The following is a 7605-nucleotide window of genomic DNA, read 5'->3' as shown; positions in this document are numbered from 1 at the left end:
CCCACGTAATAAAAAAAAAAAAAAAAAAAAAAAAAGAACCATTGTTAAAATTTGTATAGATTGTTTCTAAGATTTTGTTCATTGTAAATATGTACACGTTTTAAATGTTTTAAATAAAGGTAAAAACATTATATATTATTTTGTTTTTTTCTTTAATATAAGAATATATATTGTTATTTTTTCCTTTAACATAGTTATTTTTTTCTTTAACATAGTAATATATTGGCCAGTGTTTTCTATGACAATAAATACTATACACTACAGCAAGCTTTTTTAAAAAAGAATTTATTTTATTTATTTATTTTTGGCTGCTTTGGTTCTTCGTTGCTACGCGCGGGATTTCTCTAGTTGCAGTGAGTGAGGGCTTCTCTTTGTTGCAGTGTGCGGACTTCTCATTGCGGTGACTTTGCTTGTTTTGGAGCTCGGGCTCTAGGCACGTGGGCTTCAGTAGTTGTGGCACTCGGGCTCAGTAGTTGTGCCTTGTGGGCTCTAGAGTGCAAGATCAGTAGTTATGGCGCATGGGCTTAGTTGCTCCACGGCATGTGGGATCTTTCCAGACCAGGGCTCGAACCTGTGTCCCCTGCACTGGCAGATTCTTAACTACTGCGCCACCAGGGAAACTCAACAGCAAGCTTTTTTTTTTTTTTGGTCTCAAAAAGACATTTTATTTTTCAACAGCAAGCTTTTTAACGGCAGCATTGAATCCTATAATTTATTTAGTCAGAACAACACTGTGAGGATTTAATATTTCAAAATTTTAGCTATCAAAATAATGGTAGGATAAGGTCTCATACACATAAATGACTCTCACCTCCAATTGATTCCTTGCAAAAAATGCCTGAAGTAGACTTGCTGGCTTAAAGGCAATGCACATTTTTAAGGATTTTGATACATCTATTCAAATTTCCTTCTAGCAAAGATGTTGGAATGTGAATTGATACCTATTTCTTTTTTTAAAAAAAATACATTTATTTATGTATTTAATTTTGGCTGAGTTGGGTCTTTGTTGCTGCGCACGGGCTTTCTCTAGCTGCAGCGAGCGGGGGCTACTCTTCGTTGTGGGGCATGGGCTTCTCATTGCGGTGGCTTCTCTTGTTGCGGAGCACGGGCTCTAGGTGTGCAGGCCTCAGTAGTTGTGGCTCGCGGGCTCTAGAGCTCAGGCTAAGTAGTTGTGGCGCACGGGCTTAGTTGCTCTGCGGCATGTGGGATCTTCCCGGACCAGGGCTCGAACCTGTGTCCCATGCATTGGCAGGCGGATTCTTAACCACTGCGCCACCAGGGAAGCCCCCTATTTCTTATTAGGTAGTTTTTTTCCTGTTTTTATATTGAATTAATTTTAAATTTACAGAAAATTCACAAGACTAGAACAAAGAATTCCCATATACCCTTTACTTAGATTTACTATTTTTGACATTTTGCCATATTTGCTTCCTCTCTGTTTTTCCACACACACCTGCATGCATACACATGCACACATTAATTATTTATACTTTTTGAAACATTTGCATACATCATGTCTCCTTTCCCCCGAAAACTTTAGTTTGTATTTCCTAAGAAAAAGAATACTCTTTTACATAACTACAGTGCAGCTATCAAATTTAGGAAATTTAACATCACTAAAATACTTCAATATGAAAATAACAAGGGATCAAGAGGACTAAACAATACATCTGCTAGATAATTAATCCTCTTAAGTAGAGCTAATGAAATTAGGTCGACAGAAATGGTTTTTGTCAGCGCTGGGGGCTCCCGCCTTCTCAGTGGCATCACCGAGGCACTTCATATAGGCAAAGCCATACCTACCTTGTACGCAACTCTCACCAGCATCTCTGACAACTCAGGGCACGAGGCAGGCACTCAGTGAACATCCATTTACTGAGTTAATGAGCAACAAGGATTACCCAGAGTTTGCACCTTTAGTCTCGTGATTATTTTATTTTGTTCTTTTGTTTGCTGTTGTCAAATAGCAGGAAGTTAGAACAAGGGAAAATACAACATTTTCCGCCTTCTATGTGGAACCCGTAGCTAATCTTTGTTAACCTGAATAGCGGAAATGGAAGTAGCTAAGAGAGTCTCCAAGTCTGACCAAAAATGGGGCTTCACCAGACAACGTTATGTCACCTCTAAGGGGTAGGGTGGGGGCGGAGTGGGGAGAAGGGCTGAATTCTGCAGTCTCATTACAGACAGTCTTTGGAAAAACTTACTTCCAAACCTAGGAGAACTCAGGATCTAGTTCACGTGGGACCTCCTTAAAGAAGTAGTAGCAGTTTAACGTCTGCCAAGCAAGAGGTGAGAATGCAGGCTTTGGCAAAAGATCTGGCAAACATGAAGGGGAGCATGTTAGTCTCTTCTTCTATACCTGTGGTGTTTCTTTAACAAGAATTAGCTCATAGGACATTGATAAATAAGCCTACCCCAGTATAACAGTGGAAATTATGGGTTCAAGTGGAATTTTCCTCTGCACATTAATGTTTGGGAGCAATTAAAGGAAAAAAAAGCAAAACAAAACAAAAACTTACAATGCAGGAAGACCTTAGGAAAAAGATGAAAATACTACAGAAACCCCCTGTTTAGAGAAAAAAAAGTCTGGGTTAGTGATTGCAAAAACCTGGCTACACTTTCCCACGTTAAACTATTTTGGGAAGCTGTGTGTGCAGATGAAAAAGTGTAAAGATATTTCTCTGGGTGTTGCTAAAATTTGATCAAGAAGGCTATAACCCTTGGGCTTCCCTGGTGGCGCAGTGGTTGAGAGGCTGCCTACCGATGCAGGGAACGCGGGTTTGTGTCCTGGTCCGGAAGGATCCCACATGCCGCGGAGCGGCTGGGCCCGTGAGCCATGGCCGCTGAGCTTGCACGTCCGAAGCCTGTGAGGCCACAACAGTGAGAGGCCCACGTACAGAAAAAAAAAAAGAATGCTATACCTCAGATAAGATTTTAATTTTTTAAGAAATATTTACCGATTTATTTATTTTGGCTGCGCCGGGTCTTAGTTGCTGCAAGCAGGATCTAGTCCCCCAACCAGGGATCAAACCCGAGCCCCCTGCATTGGGAGGGCAGAGTCTTACCCACTGGACCACCAGGGAAGTCCCAAGATTTAAATTTTTGATGAGATTACTCTCTAAGGCCCTCAAGAACCTATCTTGTCTAAGAAGGAAGCAGAAGTCCCTAGTGCCTAACGCGGCCAGAGGTCCCCTAAGGGTGGCAGCCAAACACTCCGGAGGAATTTTAACTGTGCCAGCAGTGGGATTGCTAGTGCTCTGGCTAGGCTGCAAGTGGTCTACCCCATTCCTAATTAGCCCGAAAGTCCGCAATTGCACAGAACTTGAGGTTTTTTAGGACCGCGTATCTGGAGTTACTGCAGAAACGCCTGTTCCACAGCAACGCAATCTCCCAGTTTCTATTTTACTAAAACTAAGTCCCCTGCCAAAGCTGTCTCTGTTGTTCACGAAGGAGGCGTGGGCACACAGACCTGGAGCCCTGTGCTCGGCGCGGGGGAAGGGGTGGAGGGCAGCAGCAGAGTCCTTGGGACCCTGGGAGGAGACTGCAGCGTGGAGGGGGTGCCAGGGGCGGGCTGGAAACTCCGGGCACTCAGCCAGGCAGGCGGGAAGCAGCACGCAGAAGAGCTTTGCCTGGGCGGTGGGTGCGGGAGGACAGAGAGGTGGAAGCTCAAGGCCCACTCCTTCTCCAGCTTGCGGGTCAGCACCTCGCTGCCCCTTCGCCTTTGACCTCGCGGGTCTCCCCGACGCGGCAGCGGTACAGCACAGCGGTGGCTTCAGTCGGCAGCCCACGCTGGGGACGACGCCCCGCGGCCGCAGTTCCGGACCCCTCTTCTGGGTCAAATGCCCCAAGGAAGGAGAGGGCGCCTCAAGGAGGGACTTGCCCAAGGAGCATCCCAAGAATTGACAGCTAAGGAAAATTTAGCCTAGGGTTCTCAAACTTATTGGTCGTAGGACCCCCTTAACACTCTTGAAAATTGTCTCTGTGGGTCTATCCATCGACATTTATTATATCAGGTTTTAAAACAAAGAATTTAAACACAGTAATACGGTGCCTTTCCATTAGCCTTCGGGGCAGTGTTGAAATCACTCCTAGTTGTAGCTGCAGAAAACCTCACTGTGAATGAGAGCAGAAAAGGCCAATACAGTCGAAGTATTATAATGAAAATGGTTTTAACCTTGCCAATTCCTGGAACAAACTTTGACAACCACTGCTCCAAAAATCCCCACAGCTTAGAAACAAGGCCTTTACTTCCTGGAACGATTTAGACAGGAGCCCTGGGGAACCTAGACCAGGGCCTGTGCTGCTGGAGTTAGCTAGACAGTGACCTGCAGAATTTACAGGGGTGCCTTGGGATGCTGTGCACGTTTCACAAAGGAACAGAACACTCCAAGTAACTAAACACGACATGCTGAGAAGGATACACTTCACTTGAAAGGAAAAAACCAGAAGCTCCTGACAAGGTACCGCAATGTCAATAGCCTCACAAGCTAAGAAATCACTTGAAGAGAACAGCCAACAAAATAGGAATGCATCTCTCTGATGAAGGGGCTAGATAAAATCAGGAAACATTTAAAAAGTAATCTAATTCCAGTGAAAAATATACTTGTTATGGTGTAAACTAAGAAGAAAATACAAAGAAATCTGTAGAAAAGTTTTAAGTTTATAGAAAAATGACGAGTAAGAATTTAGTATACCTTTTAGAGAAGATAAGATAGTTCTTTTTTTTTTTACATCTTTATTGGGGTATAATTGCTTTACAATGGTGTGTTAGTTTCTGCTTTATAACAAAGTGAATGTTGAACATATACATATGTTCCCATATCTCTTCCCTCTTGCGTCTCCCTCCCTCCCACCCTCCCTATCCCACCCCTCTAGGTGGTCACAAAGCACCGAGCTGATCTCCCTGTGCTATGCGGCTGCTTCCCACTCTCTATTTTACGTTTGTTAGTGTATATATGTCCATGCCCCTCTCTCACTTTGTCACAGCTTACCCTTCCCCCTCCCCATATCCTCACGTCAATTCTCTAGTAGGTCTGTGTCTTTATTCCCATCTTGCCCCTAGGTTCTTCATGACCTTTTTTTTTTTCCTTAGATTCCATATATATATGTTAGCATACGGTATTTGTTTTTCTCTTTCTGACTTAAGTTTACTCTGTATGACAGACTCTAGGTCTATCTACCTCACTACAAATAACTCAATTTCGTTTCTTTTTATGGCTGAGTAATATTCCATTGTATATATGTACCACATCTTCTTTATCCATTCATCTGTTGATGGACACTTAGGTTGCTTCCATGTCCTGGCAAGATAGTTCTTAATGAAGCAAAACTACTTGAAGAGAAAGTTAAGTGTACTCTGTCCTGTGACAGGAAGAGGAAGTTGAAATGAGCAAAACAGGAAAAACTGAAAGTACATCAAAGGTCTCCAAATGAGAGGAAAGGATCTCTCGACTATAAAACTGATGATGCTAAAGTTTTGAATAATTGTCTTGCACAGATCAGTTATGTGAAGGTCAATTCTGAAACTGAGGGCAAAAAAAAAATGAAAAAGAAAATAAAAAAGAAATTGTATTTTCTGAATTAGACAATGGAGGGCCAGGGATCAGCAAGTTGAGAAAGTTAAAGACAGAGAAGATAATACTATCAGTTATCTATTGTGGCATAATAAACAACCCCAAAACTTAGTAGCTTAAAGCAGCAATGATTTATTATTATCTTTAAATGATTCTCTGGGTGGGTTGACAGTTTATCTGCTGGTTTTACCTGGGCTCACTGGTACAGAAACATTCAGCTGAAAGACAGTTGGGCTGGAAGGTCAATGTGGCCTCACTTAACATGTCTGACAGTTGGTGCTGTCCATTGCGAGCTTTGGTTCTTTCCCATGTGACCATTATTCTCTAGCAGGCAAGATTGGCTTCCTTACATAATGGTCTCAGGGCAGCATCATAAAAGGGTAAAAGCAGAATCTGCAATGTCTCTTAAGATCTGGCTTTGGAAGTCACAGAACATCACTTCTGCCACATTCTGTTGATCAAATCAAGTCACAAGATGAGTCCAGATTCACAGAGTGGGGAAATAGATAACCTCCTGATGGAAGGAAGAGCAAAGTCATTGCATAAGAGCATGGGAGAAATTTGTGGTCATATTTTGTATTTTATCATAACAGAATGAATATGACAAAGAAGACCCTAGCTATATTAACATTAGTTTCAGTAGAGAAACCATTTACAACTTTATCTGAGTGATGAGATGTCAATTATGCACGATTGGAAGAGCACTTAAGGAAGGTGGAGCAGGTTAGTTGATCATTGTAGACAGTGCAAGGTCCCTTGAAAATATAAAGCTTCAAGCTGAAAATTGGACTCATTGATCAGACAAAATAGCTTACTGGAAGAATTTGAGCAGAGAAGAAAGATTAGGAACAGTTAGGTACAGCGGAAGGGAAATATTAAAATTAGTGTATTTGGGCTTCCCTGGTGGCTCAGTGTTTGGGAGTCCGCCTGCCGATGCAGGGGACGCGGGTTCGTGCCCTGGTCTGGGAGGATCCCGCATGCCACGGAGCGGCTGGGCCCATGAGCCATGGCCGCTGAGCCTGTGCGTCCGGAGCCTGTGCTCCACAACAGGAGAGGCCACGACGGTGAGAGGCCCACATACCGCAAAAAAAAAAAAAAAAAAAAAAAAAAATTAGTGTATTCAACAAAATAGAGGGAAATTATAGAATATGAAAATATCTTATAAGGCAACACGTTGTTCTGCAGAAGAAAGCCCATGACTATTGGATCCTTGTTTGTGATACTGAAAGAGCTATTATTGCCAGAGAGATGAAGCAAGCCACATTTCTGAGACAGAAATTAATAGGGGAATGAGTTAAAAAAAAAAAAAGTTGCTAATGCTCTGAAAACCAGGAATTGTTAAAGCAACATTTTGTGGTCTCTTTCCAACTAATACACAAATTTCATTTCCACGAAGCAGAGTCCTTTATTTTCTGTTATAATCAGAGACTATAAAAGTAGCAATACAATATCTGATATCTCCTTCAATGAAAGGATCTTTTAAGTTCATGCCTGAGGGTGGAGGGGTACAGTACTCCTCAGTGATGAAGGATCTTCTGTGAAATTACAGGTACTCTGTGATCATTAGTAGAAGAGATTTGCTTAGACTGGAACCTTGATGCGGTCGGTACTAATTAGTATTGCCCCAAATTCCTCCCCTTCCACCACAGTAGATGGCTTGGTTGACTCTGATACAAATCCCAACCTGTCTCAGGTTCACTCATCACAAGCTTACTACCAGCAGGGCCTCTGTTTTCTCCTGGTCAGTTTGGACCACTTCCCCACCACAGGGACTTCATGGGCCCGAAACTTTTCTTCTACCTTTTCTTTTTGGCTCCACCTGAGGCCTAAGAGAGGCATACCTGGCCTCTACCTGAAATATATGGCCTGTTCTATGATTATGAAATCTATAAACACTGACCTCTATCTTTTATCTTTAGTAATATGTTTTTGCTAATTACCAATAATGCTGCTCTTAACATGTATTTTGATGCATATATATATGCAGACTTAGGGGAGAAATTGCTGGGTCACAGGGTATGCATATGTTCAA

This window comes from Lipotes vexillifer, unplaced genomic scaffold (assembly GCF_000442215.2).
Source record: "Lipotes vexillifer unplaced genomic scaffold, Lipotes_vexillifer_v1.1 scaffold260, whole genome shotgun sequence".
In the NCBI taxonomy this organism is placed as follows: domain Eukaryota; kingdom Metazoa; phylum Chordata; class Mammalia; order Artiodactyla; family Lipotidae; genus Lipotes; species Lipotes vexillifer.
Note: the sequence above shows the minus strand (reverse complement) of the source record.